The following is a 14871-nucleotide window of genomic DNA, read 5'->3' as shown; positions in this document are numbered from 1 at the left end:
GTGGTGAATTTAAGGTGTTTCTGTCCAATGCCACACCAAAGACATTAGATCTGTTTTTCCTCTCTCTTTGACTATTGATGAATGTAATTCATAACCTCCCCCCCTGTCGCCTACTCCTTCTCTCCATAGATGCTGCCTCACCCGCTGAGTTTCTCCAGCATTTTTTAGTCTACTTAAAATCTACCAGACAATGTAGTGTTCCAATCCCCAGTGTTGGAATTAGAATAAGCTCCAGAATTGGAGCTGCACAATAGGAGCCTCTGTTTTTATGAGCTCTGTGTTTTCAAAATAATGAAGGTCATCAAATAACTGAAGAATTACTGTAAGCACAGAGACCACTTAGAAAATTAGTTTGGCCAAAACAAAAATAAAGTATTGTAAATGCACAGCAACTTTTATGGTATCGTGCAAGAGCAAATATTGATCGATTGATCGATTGTTCCCGGTGTTGGGGAAGTCCAGAACAAGGGGTCACAGTTTAAGGATAAGGGGGAAATCTTTTAGGACCAAGATGAGAAAAACCTTTTTCACACAGAGAGTGGTGAATCTGTGGAATTCTCTGCCACAGAAGGTAGTTGAGGCCAGTTCATTGGCTATATTTAAGAGGGAGTTAGATGTGGCCCTTGTGGGATCAGGGGGTATGGAGAGAAGGCAGGTACAGGACACTGAGTTGGATGATCAGCCATGATCATATCGAATGGCAGTGCAGGCTCGAAGGGCCGAATGGCCTACTCCTGTACCTATTTTCTATGTTTCTATTAATGTTTGCTTATTGGAGATGCCTACTTTGTTGAATCGATGGAGTAAAGAACTATGATCAACTGGCAGTGCCTTCACTCCCATTTGTAAGTTACTGGAGCTTTTTCACACCCAATGAAACTAGTGACAGATGGCAAAAGAATAACCTCGAATTCCAAGAACAATATAAGACATTTGGTAGTTCTCACGGATAGATAATAATGTTTCTGGCCTCTGAAAATCAAATTTAGATGAACATCATTGAAGTTAGAATAACATTGAAAACTGAACTAACCTCTGCAATGAGAATAACTATGACACAATCTCTCTTTTCATCAGGAGAGAGCTCATAGATAAGGGAGTTCAACGTGTCCAGAAGGTAAGTGTGAGACTCCCTCTTTACTGTAGGTATCCCCATCACCAGTGAAACTACAATAAGAGAAATGAAAAGGTGGCAATGAAGTAATAAAGCACAACTATCACTCTATTTGTAAACTCGAAAACTGCTGCTGCATGCAAACACACGAGATCTTACGCTGAATTCACAGCATTCACGGACCTATATCTACATTGAACCGAGATAAATGAGATTGCCATTTACTTCCAACAAAAATTAACGGCACCTCTGCACAAATTTACATGTTATTATGAAGCACCAAATATACAAGGTCAGAAATTCTAATGCACTTTAAAACATAGTTTACAGCAGAAGGTACAGAAGCTTGTAAGTGTGCACCACCAGACTCAGGAACGACTCATTCCCCTCTGTACATACTGTACAGCACAGGAGGTCTATGTTATTTTGTATGAGACACACAGTTTCACAGACTTCACTGTATGACTTGAAGAACAGCTGTGAAGGGGACAGTCACTGATGTGGAAACATAAAAGATGGAACCCCTCTGGGGTCCAAAGCACCATTTGACTCTCAGATATTTGCCAGAAAGATCAACAGTGAGTTGTGTGCCATTTGATGTCAATGTGCATGGCCAATAACCTAGTTCTACTTGGCCTTCATTAGCACTTAAGACCAATAATAAAGACTTGGGTGGCACCAGCAATGGCTGCCTCGCCAACAGTCTGTCTGTCCTTTCCTTCTTTGTGTGTTTTGTATGTTTTAAATGTATGTTTTTTAGTGTTCTTTACCTTGTTTTATGTGGGGGGTGGGGTGGGGGAAACTTTTTCTAATCTCTTACTTTGACGGAGATGCAAGACTGGAAGCTCCATCGCGGGAGCCTGTGGACTTACCATCACGGAGCGAGTGGTGTCTGTCAGGGGTCATCTTTGGGGCTCCAGCCGTGGGAGCCCCAAACCTATCAAGAACCTGCTCACAACCATCTTCACTATCTGCAATACCACCCATTTTTGTATCATCTGCAAACTCGCTAATCTGAGCATGTACGTTCTCATCCAAATCTTTGATATAGATAACAAACAGTAACAGGCCCAGCACCAAACCCTGAGGCACATCACTAGTCACCGTCCTCCAGTACAAGAAGCAACCTTCCATCATCACCCTCTGCTTCCTTCCATCAAGCCAATTTTCTATCTATTCAGCTATCTCTCCTTGGATCCTATGCAGTCTAACCTTCCAGAGCAGCCTCCCATGCGGAACCTTGTCGAAGACCAATGTGTCTTTGCCTTTCCAAACCCTGGTAGATCCTATCCCTCCGAACCTCCTCCAATAACTTACCCAGCACTGATGTAAAGCTCACCTTAAATTAATGAGCTGGTGACCAAAATAAATTAAAGAAAATTGGATTACAGAAAACCTTACAAGGTCCTGGTTGTGAGGAAAGAATGAATCAACAATTGTTATTTTCTCTTGCTGTTTATGTTAGCAAAAGTTAAAGAGAAAATGTAAAAGCAATGTGATAATGTGGTGCTTTGCCTGACCAAGGAGGGCAAGATCACTGTCCACATTCTTCCACATTTATACAGTGGTCTACACTTCATTACTTCAGGGATCCAAGAATATTGTGAGGAGCAGCACTAAATTAAGGATTCCCATCCTACACTGGGTTTACTGATGTCTCAGCTGTGTGACATCAATGGTTGGACACAAAATGTTGGAGTAACTCAGTGGGTCAGGCAGCATCCCTGGAGAACATGGATAGGTGATGGGTTGGGACCCTTCTTCAGACTGAAAAATGGGCCCCGACCCAAAATGTCACCTCTCCATGTTCTCCAGGGACACAGCTTGGCTCGCTGAGTTACTCCAGCATGTTGTGTCTTTCCTTGGTGAACCAGCAGCTACAGTTTCTTGTTTCTATCCTCTCAAAGGTTGCTCTCCATTTAGCTACAAGCACAGCCTCACAGCTCCAGCAACAATTAAATCCTGACCTGCAATGCTACCTGTGTGGAGTTTGCACGTTCTCTGTGATTCTGTGGTACAGCAGTTTCCTCCCAGTGTATATATGAGGGGTAGACTCTGGGGGAGAGGTAATGAGAATGTGGAGACAATGAGATGGGGTTCATGTAGGTCAGTGTAAATGGGTGCGTGATGGTCTGTGCAGATTGAACCCTCTGTTCCCAGTGTTTTATCGTTTCATGATTCTGAAGACCCACATAATGGAATAAGTTGAGGGGGGTTCAGTTCAATTTCAGGTTGTTGTACTTTCACAGCATGAAACTTCCAATAAGTTAATGTTATATAAGCAAACGTCAGCAGAGATAGTGTATATCTGGTGGGAAACAAACATATTTACAAAGCTGCAACATCGGAGCAGATACAAAGCTGTGAGACATTGGTCCATTTCAATTCAATTCAATTCAATTCAACTTTAATGTCATCGCACAAAATACAAGTATCAGTACAACGAAATGCAGTTTTGCGTCAGTCCGTAGTAGTTGTACATAAAGAGAAAAAACAAGAAAAAAAATAGAAAGAGAGAAGATACAGAATAATCAGGAAATACAGAATGATTAAACAAAGGGGGACGGAGGGACCAGAGAACACCATTAACACCTGCCTGTATTTATTCTGAGTTTATTAACCACACTGATGGGAACTGATTGAGAAACAATTTTTCGTTTCATCTGTGTATGTAAGTACTCAGTTAAAATGACATTAAAGTAAATACTGAATACTGAATACTGCCTGGTCCATCACTACTGCAATAAATGGGAGCTGGTGAAGTTGTAATAAACCTGACCAATTCACAATTACTAAATGTAGATCAAAGGAAGAAGAAAAAATACACAACTCTCAGAAGATTGAAATGATTTAGAATGTCTCTCTGGAAGTGATTCCTTTCACCACCACTGTACCTTCCTCCAATACTGCCCACCAAAAGTAAAAGCCAGCACTAAATAATAAACTCCCAATTCATAAATAAAACCATAGCGTTTTTTGTAGAAATGACAACTGACCTTGAGGTTTATCACGTAATGGAGGTAGAACTGTGTGAGGCTGCTGACTATCGGGAGAGGTGACTGCTCTTAGAATCAACCTTGAACAGCTCTGAGTTTAAAGGCCTGGGTTTGGAGTGAACAAGGACAGTCTTGGCTGGCTGACACACAACAGTTGGAGAGGACATGCAGTTATCTTAACGTGGCCGCTGACTCGTGGGGTCATGGTTACATCCCGAGGGAGGGGTCTGGTCAATCCTATTAACCCACACAAGGAGAAATTGCTGGACCTCTGTGGCACCGGCTTGCAAGCTCCTGTGAACAGTCATATGAGGGAGCATCAATGTTGCTTCAACTTGTGTCATTCCCAAAGCTGCACAATAGCCACCAGAAGTTGATATGCGCCATAATCAACCTCTCAAAGCACTTCATCACCGCAGACGTTAGTGCCACTGGTCAATAGTCGTTGAGGCACATCACCTTGCTCTTCTTGGGCACTGGTATTATTGATGCCCTTTTAAGTGAGAGGTTGAAAATGTCCGCAAAAACTACAGCCAGTTGGTCCACACAGGTTTTGAGAACACAACCCGGTATACCATCAGGTCCACCCCTCTGAAGGATCTTCTGACGTTGGCCTCTGTGACTGTGACCGAAATACCATCACGGCGAATGGGGGCTCAGGAAGGCACATCCGTGTTCTCCCTATCAAACCGTGCGTAGAACGTGTTGAGCTCAATAGGGAGTGATGGTTCACTGTCATTTGAGCCGCCTCCTGATTTCGCCTTGTGATGGCATTCAAGCCCTGCCACAGTTGCCGAACATCTGTCTCATCCTCCAGCTTGGAGCAGAAGTCACTTTTTGATGGCCTTACCAAGGTCGTATCTGGACTTCTTATAGACCTCTGCATCTCCAGACCTGAATGCCCGGAATCTGGACTTCAGAAGAGTGCGGATCTCATGGCTCATCCAAGGCTTCTGGTTAGGGAACACTCGGAAGGTTTTTGTTGGGATGCAGTCCTCCACACATTTCCTTTTGAAGTCTGTAACGACTGTGGCGTATTCGTTCAGATCTGTTGCCTAGTCCTTGAACATTGCCCAGTCTACAGACTCCAAGCAATGCTGTAGTTGTTCCTCTGCCCCCCCCGACCAGCTCTGTACTGTCCTCACCTCTGGGGGTGCGCTCTTCAAGGGATAGATCAATAGGCATTTTTGATGGTGGTGTAGCAGTGGTCAAGGGTGTTAGGTCCTCTGGTGCAGCAGGAGACATGTTGGTGGAAGTTAAGGAGAGATTTCTTCAGGTCGACTTTGTTGAAGTCCCCGGATACGGTGGTAAATGCCTCGGGGTAAGACGTCTGGTGCTTGTTGACCACGGCGTGCAGCTCCTCCAGTGCCAGACGGACGTCTGCCTGGGGTGGGATATAGACCGCGGTCAGGATGAAGGAGGGAAGGTAGGTAGAAGGGACGGCACTTCACTGCCAGATGCTCGAGGTGTGGAGAGCAGGAGTTAGATAGGACTGCCATGTCTGAGCACCACACAGAGTAGACCATGAGGCAGACGCCACCTCCTCTCCATTTCCCAGATGCCAGCGTACAGTCCATGCGATGGATGGAGAAACCTCAGGCTGGACTAAAGGATAAAGGGGAAATCCTTAAAAACCGAGATGAGAAGAACTTTTTTCACGCAGAGAGTGGTGAATCTCTGGAACTCTCTGCCACAGAGGGTAGTTGAGGCCAGTTCATTGGCTATACCACTGATGTGGCCCTTGTGGCTAAGGGGATCAGGGGGGGGGAGAGAAGGCAGGTACGGGATACTGAGTTGGATGATCAGCCATGATCATATTGAATGGCGTGCAACTCGAAGGGCCGAATGGCCTACTCCTGCACCTATTTTCTATGTCTATGTTTCTATGGACCGCTGATTCTGAGGAGCTGAGGGTGAGCCATGTCTCTGTGAAACAGAACACAGAGCATTCCCTCAGCTCCCTTTGATAAAGCAGTCTTGCCCTTAATTCCTCCACTGTATTCCACTCATCCAATTTGATTCCCAAAGTTTCAATGCTCGTTCAATGAGTAATTATCTTGGCAGTTTTATGGCCGTTGTACCTAATTAGCTGAAATCCAATCAAACAGATACCTTGTGTAGGAAGGAAATTCAGATACTGGTTTACACAGAAGATAGACACAAAATACTCGAGTAACTCAGGCACCATCTCTGGAGAGAAGGAATGGGTGACGTTTTGGGTCGAGACCCTTCTTCAGACTGAGAGTCAGGGGAGAAGAAGACTAGGTATATGGAAGGGTAAGGCGTGAAAATGACAGATGATGATCAATGAAATGTAGAATAGTTGGTTGTTGGCTGATGGGAAGGTGACAACATGGCAGACAAACAGTAAAATTAATCATGATGGCAGTGAAACTAGTGGGACAACTAGGGTTGGGGGAGGGTCGGAGAGAGAGGGAAAGCAAAGGTTATTAGAGAAGTCAATATTCATACCGCTAGGCTGTAAGTTGCCCAAGCAAAATATGAGGTGCTGTTCCTCCAATTTCCATTGGTCCTCACCCTCCTGGTTGGTAAACACTTTAACTCCCCCTCCCATTCCCATACTGACCAGGGCCTCCTCCTCTGTCAAACGCAAATTGGATATTGACCAGATACCTTGTTGCTGCCAGTGCAGTAAGCATAAAGCATGGACAAGTGCAGCACAGGAGCTTCAGTCCACGGTGCCTGCATCAAACATGATGCCATGTTAAACTAATCTCCTCTGTCTGCACATGATTCACATCCATCCATTCCTCCAATATTGCTGCATTCTCTAAAAGATAGAAGCTTTCTGTACTGCATATTTCATCCTGCATGAAAAATGATGAAAGATCTTTGATCTAAAATGTTAATAGTATTTCTCGTTTCCTCATCTGCAGACACCAGAACCCAATTAAAACACACTGTTTCCACTAAGTAGTAGTGGGAATCTAGAAACTCCAAAAGGCTTTGGATGGAATCGATAGATTGTCATTCTATAGGGGCACCAAGGGAGATTGAATGTTGATCAATTATGCCTTAATTGGATGGAGAAAGAGTCCTGGTATATGAATAGTCTTATTATTCTGAAATGTTTGATGAAGTCAGCCTTTCTGATTAGCTAGTGCCACTCTGTGATTGTGGCTTAGTGGATGTTCGGCAGCTTGGGTAGTGAATAGGTTTTAATGGCTCTTCACATTCCTCTGTCATAAATATGGGGGCAGATGGATGAGCTGCTTGTTCCACTTGTTAAGATAACATAAGGTAAGAGAAAGACAATTTCAAGTTCAAGTGAGTTTATTGTCATGTGTCCCTGTATAGGACAATGAAATTCTTGCTTTGCTTAAGCACAGAGAAAATAGTAGGCATTTACTACAAAACAGATAAATGTGTCCATATACCATGATATAAATATACACACACATGAATAAATAAACTGGTAAAGTGCAAATAACAGAAAGTGGTTATTAATAATCAGAGTTTTGTCCGAGCCAGGTTTAATAGCCTGATGGCTGTGGGGAAGTAGCTATTACTGAACCTGGTCGTTGCAGTCTTCAGGCCCCTGTACCTTCTACCTGAAGGTAGCAGGGAGATGAGTGTGTGGCCAGGATGGTGTGGGTCCTTGATGATGCTGCCAGCCTTTTTGAGGCAGCGACTGCGATAAATCCCCTCGATGGAAGGAAGGTCAGAGCTGATGATGGACTGGGCAGTGTTTACTACTTTTTGTAGTCTTTTCCTCTCCAGGGCGCTCAAGTTGCCGAACCAAGCCACGATGCAACCGGTCAGCATGCTCTCTACTGTGCACCTGTAGAAGTTAGAGAGAGTCCTCCTTGACAAACCGACTCTCCGTAATCTTCTCAGGAAGTAGAGGCGCTGATGAGCTTTTTTGATAATTGCGTTAGTGTTCTCGGACCAGGAAAGATCTTCAGAGATGTGCACACCCAGGAATTTGAAGTTCTTGACCCTTTCAACCATCGACCCGTTGATATAAATGGGGCTGTGGGTCCCCCTCCTACTCCTTCCAAAGTCCACAATCAGTTCCTTGGTTTTGCTGGTGTTGAGGGCCAGGTTATTGCGCTGGCACCATATGGACAGTTGCTCGATCTCTCTTCTATACTCTGACTCATCCCCATCAGTGATACGCCCCACAATAGTGGTGTCGTCAGCGAACTTGATGATGGAGTTTGCACTATGTGGTTCGCTACGCAGTCATGGTTATAGAGTGAGTACAGCAGGGGGCTGAGCACGCAGCCTTGAGGTGCTCCCGTGCTGATTGTTATCGAGGTTGACACATTTCCACCAATACGAACAGACTGTGGTCTGTGGATGAGGAAGTCGAGGATCCAGTTGCAGAGGGATGCGCAGAGACCCAGTTCTGCGAGTTTGGTAGCCAGCTTGGAGGGGATGATTGTGTTAAATGCCAAGCTGTAATTAATGAATAACAGCCTGACATATGAGTTTTTGTTGTCCAAGTGGTCCAGTGCGGAGTGGAGGGCCAGCGAGATCGCATCCACCGTTGATCTGTTGTAGCGGTAAGCGAACTGTAGTGGGTCCAGGTTTTTGTCGAGGTAGGAGTTGATTTGCTCCATGATCAACCTCTCAAAGCACTTCATCACCACTGGCGTTAGTGCCACTGGTCGATAGTCATTGAGGCACGTCACCTTACTCTTCTTGGGCACTCCTCATGCCCAGTTCCCTCATTAAATTAGTAGCTACAATCGCAATGTTTAAGCAGGTATTACCACAATGTTTAAAAAACATTTTGGACAGGTACATGGACAGGATGTGTTTGGAGGGATATGGGCCAAACACAAGTGGGTGAGACTAATGTAGATTTCAGTTCAGTTGAGTTTATTGTCACGTGTAACAAGGTACAGGGAGAAGCTTTTGTTGCGTGCTAACCAGTCAGCAGAAAGATGCAACATGATTACAATCGAGCCATTGACAGTGTCTGGCTGTCGGAATAGAGGTTTAAGAGTGTGGAGCGATTGTAATGTGTGTTTGTTGATCTGCTTTCTCTGGCTCACACGTAAATAGTACTGTTGGTCAGTGTGGACAATTTGGGCCAAAGGGTGTGTTTCCACATTGTATAACTCATGACTGTGATAACTCGTTCAATCTTCAAATCAGCAGCGTGCAATCTTTAAATCACTAACATACTTTCTCTTTTGTCCTTCTGTCATGGTTTTGCTGTGAACATTTCAGATGGTGCACCAAACAGCTTGCTCAAGTTTCTTGGAAATTAAGATACAAAGCAAATAAACACAAGCTCCATGTCTTTTAGCTCCTTACATTCAACATTTTATATCATTAAACAGGATTAGGCTTGATATCCACCCATTTCTTTCAAGTACTGGGTCATTGGACTTGATTTGCTCCTATCAAATTCTCCAGTTATTAGAACAAAGCTGAAGGATAAATGCAGCACTATTTCATGCTGACATAAAAACTGAAGGATCTTTGACCTAAAATGTTAACTATTTCTTGTTTCCTGATCTGCTGAAATGTTCTTGTACTTTCCAGTTATTTTTCCCATTTCCAGCATCTGCAATCTTTCTTTTATTTTCATTTGCCTTTTCATACTTGATGTAAAGTGAAAATTGGCTAACGTCCATCAATACAAAATAATGGAGGTATATATTGAAGAGATGGTCACGGTTCAAGAAACGTCACCCATTCCTTCTCGCCAGAGATGCTGCCTGTCCCGCTGAGTTACTCCAGTATTTTGTGTCTAGTCACGGTTCGTTACTTTGGTGATATCAACAGGACTTCATTGGTTCTAAAAAACACTTGGAGAGATCCTGAGATCATTGCAATTGTTATGTGAATGCATGCTCATTTTCTTGAGTTAGCATAATGGAGAATGCTTGTCTTTTTAGTAGGCACTAAAATAATTTTAGTAGGCTCAATAATAATTCAAAGTTCATGATTGGTGCCACAAGACCTGGTGGGGGGGGGGGTTGATTTATTTTCACCCAGAGGGCAGAGGAATCTTGTGTCCGTCATTACTGAAGGTCCAACTTTAGGTTTTGGTTTATTATAATCCCGTGTATCAAGATATGACGAATAGCCATCCTTGATATCCAATCAGATCAGAAACTACTATATATAAATACAATCAATCCAAACTCAAGTACAATAGATAGAGCAAAGTGCAAGATACAGAGTGCAGAATATAGCTCTCAATTTGTAGCGCATTCGTTCAATCTAATGCCCACAATGGGGTAAATGTGAACAGACGGTAACAAAGATTATGGAAGGACTGCTCAGGAGCCTGATAATAGAGGGGATGAAGGTGTTCCTGAGTCTAGCAGTGCACACTTTTAAGCTTCTGGACCTTCTGCTGGACGGGAGCAGGGAGAAGAAGGAATTCCAGGGGTGGGACAATTGTTTGATCATGTTAGTGATGGGAAGCCTGGGCTGTGTGATGGACTGGGCTACATCAACAACTCTTTCAAACTCGCCGTTGTGATTCTAAGGTAATGAATTCATTTACATCAGTGCAGCGAGGCACTGCAAATATCAGGGATGGCCATGAGTAATATCTCCCAGGTAGACAAAAATGCTGGAGAAACTCAGCGGGTGCAGCAGCATCTATGGAGCGAAGGAAATAGGCAACGTTTCGGGCCGAAACCCTTCTTCAGACTGATGGCAAAGTTTCGGGCCGAAAAGTTGCCTATTTCCTTCGCTCCATTGATGCTGCTGCACCCGCTGAGTTTCTCCAGCACTTTTGTCTACCTTCGATTTTCCAGCATCTGCAGTTCCTTCTTAAACACAGTAATATCTCCCATTTCTTTGTTCCATTTTGCGTTAATGTTATTCCATTATCGGGCTTCTGAGCAGTCCTTCCATAACTCATGGTACTGTCCACAAAAACCTAGCACACAATACAGTGTTTTTCACCGAACCCTGGTGTACATGCCAATAATAAACCTGAACCTTTAGCTGTCACATGGATGTCCAAAGCCTCTGGCCAGTATAGGGATCTCCAACTGTGCCATGGTCTACTACCAGCAAGATAAATGCCACCGGGAGTTGTCATGTGTGCTGTGGGGGTGGTGTTAGCAAATCAGGATCATAGTCGCCCTGAGTTACGTATTATCACCAGGTGGCACCAGCAATGGCTGCCACGCCAACAATCTGTCTGTCCCTTCCTTCTTCGTTGGTTTTTGTTAGTACGTGTTAAATGTATGTATGTTTTAGTGTTCTTTAGCTTGTTTTATTTGAGGGGTGGAGGAGGGGGTTGAGGGAAACTTTTTCTAATCCATTACCTCGAGGGAGATGCGATTATTTTCTGTATCGTATCTCTGTCCGCAATGCGGCCTAACATTGAGGAGTTGGCGGCCTCTGCTGGAGACCGACTTCGAGAGCTTCACCGCGGATGCCTGCGGGACTTTAACCATGGAGCTCGCGGTGTCCAGTCGCCTGTCCAGTCCCTCCAGAGGTGCTGCTTGACCTACTGACTTACTTCAGCATTTTATGTTTCACTTATTCATATTTTTATCACATTTTAAGCCCTCAAAGTGATTTTATTTTTTTAAGACCGACATCAGGAACTCTAAGCCTCAGGAATTTCGACTGCCCCGACGCTGGAATTTCGATCGCCCCGACACGGGGGCTTCGACCGCGGGCTGTGGGATCGCCCTGACGGATGGTTCGACTGCCCCAACCGCAGGAGAAAAATAAGGGAAGATTAGACTTTATTGCCTTCCATCGCAGTGAGGAATGTGGGGAATCTGCTGTGGTGGATGTTTATGTTAACATTTATGTAGTTGTGTTTCTTGTTGCATTTTTAGTATGGCTGTATGGTAATTCGCATATCACTGCACCTTAATTGGTACAGGCAACAATAAAAAACCCTTGAAACCTTTGAAAAAGCAGGTTACACACCGAACCAGTCATCCAACAGTAAGTCGCTGAAATGGGGTTAGGGCCACCCAACCCATTTTGTGGCAATTACTGCCTTGGGAACACGAGGCATCATAAGTGAAAACCAACCTCACTGTTCACTTCAACATATTATCAGGATGCTTGGATATTAAATAAGAAATAATACTCTGTCTCAGTGTAAAGCCTCAATCAAAATCCCTCACAAGGTGAATTAAGAACTGCCAGATACATAACTAAAAGATTCTATTGTTACCAATAATATTAAAGAGCTGGAGAGTTTAATCCTAAATGACTGAGATGTTTTAAATAATGAAATAATTAAACATTAACATAAAATACATATTATGTCCACATGGATAAGATTTTCAAGGCAGATCATTTATGGAGATTCAGAATAAAGAAGCCATGTACGGACGGGGCTAGGGTTTGTTTTATGGATTGCTTAAGGGCCTGCCCCACTTGGGTGTCATTTGTGAATCCCAAAATCCTGGGGCGCTGCACGCTACCGCACGTCACTGCCCACGCCACCACGTCTTTCCACGCACCATGCGAGCGTAATACACGCCATGCGCCCATGTCGTGACGCGTAAACAATGTAGCGTAATTGACGCGCAAATAATGCCCAAGTGGGACAGGCCCTTTACTTATATTTACTGAAGATTGCTCAGACAGTCAGCATGCCCGATATGATGATTATGCATCAGTCGCTATGGAGTTTACATTGTGGCCTTTATTGTTCATGGAGAAATGTTTTAGAAGCTTTTCCTAAATTGGCAAAATTGTTTCTCTCAGCTTCGTGGCCTCTGAGAGCTAATCAATTATGATTCAATGCTACATTCTTATCAAGTGGTTCAAGTCCTATTCCACTGAAGGAAGACAAAAATCTAGACTCATGGGCCTGTCCCACAGGCAAATATTTCATGCGACTGTCAAGTTGCCGGCAGACACCTGAAAAACCGGCGACTGTCAGACTGGAACACGAACACGAACACGAACACACACCACACATTGCTTCCTTCACCAGCCCATTATGCAGGCGGGGGACAGGGCAAGCGGGGGAACTGCTGTCTGAGTGAAATTCACACAGAGCAAAGCCAATGTGATACAGACATACAACGCGATGAACAGGAAGGTTGATTGATTGATTGATTGATTGAAGGTTGGCTGTAACTAAGAAGCTAAAATGCACAATGTAAAGTAAGTCCTTTAAAAGAGGGGGGGAGAGGAGGAGAGGAAGGGGAGAGGAGGGGAGAGGAGGGGAGAGGAGGGGAGAGGAGGGGAGAGGAGGGGAGAGGAGGGGAGAAGGAGTGGCGACAATTTTTAAGAAGCCAGAGAGAGAAACACGGCTGTGAAGCTCGGCGGACGACTGCTTACGTTTTTATTCCCAATGAACCAATGAAATTCTCCGGTCAGCACCGGCTACAACCTAGGAGAACCCAAGAGAACCTTCGACCTCCTGGCGACCCACATACGGCACGAGAATTCTCGCTACTCTCCATGGCGGCTTCATTCTAGTCATCCCTAATTTTGAAAAATTTGCGGTGACTATAATGAGGCCGTGACTAGTTCCCAGAATATGGGACCATGAAGGCTACTCCCCGGAAACTCCCCGGCAACCACCCGCGAACATGTGGTCTCCTGCAGTCGCCTAAAAAGTTGCCTAACTAGGACAGGCCCATAACACTCCCATTCAGTACAGAGGGGTGTAGCATTATTGGTGACTTTGTCATTCAGGAGAGCCTGCCCTCTTAGGCAAAATAAAACAACCCATGGCATTATTTTGAAGGGGATTGTCAATTGTGTTCCAACCAATGTACATTTTTCAAGGAGGTTATTAAATGCTATTTTTAGGACCAAACCATGCACACAATGAGTCTGATTTCCTATACTACCACAGTAACTGAAGCTACAGGAGTATTTATTCAACTGCAAATCACATTAGAGCATCTAGAGTTTGTGTAAAATGTTATTCAAATCCAAGGCTTTTAAAAAAAACTTTTACACATTGTCCCATCATTCACAAAACCTGAACGTTGACAAATCCTGGAGCAACAGTCCAACTTTAAGGTGAAAGGTTTCGCAAAATTGAAAGCAAAGGAATTGACATTTAATGGTTGAATTGTTTCAATACGACAGGATAATGTGAGAACAATTTTTGCAAAGTTTCTACAGTAAATGTACCAATACATTTTAATTTTTACACACTTCTATGCCCCTTACCTCCAGTTCTTCCCTGTCCTATTAGTGATTTAGGCTGAAGACTTTCCTTATTAGTAATCAGATGAGGAAGATAATAGAAAATATTTGGTAGTTGAACACGAAATTTTTCCATTGGATTCAAAGTTTTCGTCTCGACTGCCCCTGTAAAATAAGGAGATGAATGTTAAGATGCTTCCAGCCCATTTTATTTTTGAGTTAGAGATCCGTTACTGTTTATTATTGATTGTGGCAACCTGGTATAATTATTGTGCAGCGTGTGGAGCAAGTTCAACATCACAACTTTGGCATAAAACTCAAACCGAGACTCACACATTAAATAGCAGGAGTGAAGAGTGAACACTCAGAGAAGTACACAGTTCCTTAAATGTAGCAACACCGGTAGACAGGTCCATGAAGAAGGCATTTGGTATGTTTTCTTTCATCGGTCACCGCGCCGATGATAGGAGTTGAGATGTCATGTTACAGCTTTACAGCATCTTGGCAAGGCCACATTTGTAGTTATAGAAACATAGAAAATAGGTGCAGGAGTAGGCCATTTGGCCCTTCGAGCCTGCACCATTCGCCATTCAATATGATCATGGCTGATCATCCAACTCAGTATCCTGTACCTGCCTTCTCTCCATACCCCCTGATCCCATTAGCCACAAGGGCCAC

At 44.0% G+C, this 14871-nt stretch overlaps 1 pseudogene; it reads right to left on the bottom strand.

Moving 5' to 3' along the window:
- Positions 1-14871, bottom strand: part of LOC129704629 (alpha-1,3-mannosyl-glycoprotein 4-beta-N-acetylglucosaminyltransferase B-like) — a 126604-nt pseudogene that overhangs the window by 65289 nt on the left and 46444 nt on the right.

Source organism: Leucoraja erinacea, chromosome 1 (genome assembly GCF_028641065.1).
Source record: "Leucoraja erinacea ecotype New England chromosome 1, Leri_hhj_1, whole genome shotgun sequence".
NCBI classification, from domain to species: Eukaryota; Metazoa; Chordata; class Chondrichthyes; order Rajiformes; family Rajidae; genus Leucoraja; species Leucoraja erinaceus.
The sequence above is the reverse complement of the archived record's forward strand: the minus strand, read 5'-3'. Positions and strand labels throughout refer to the sequence as shown.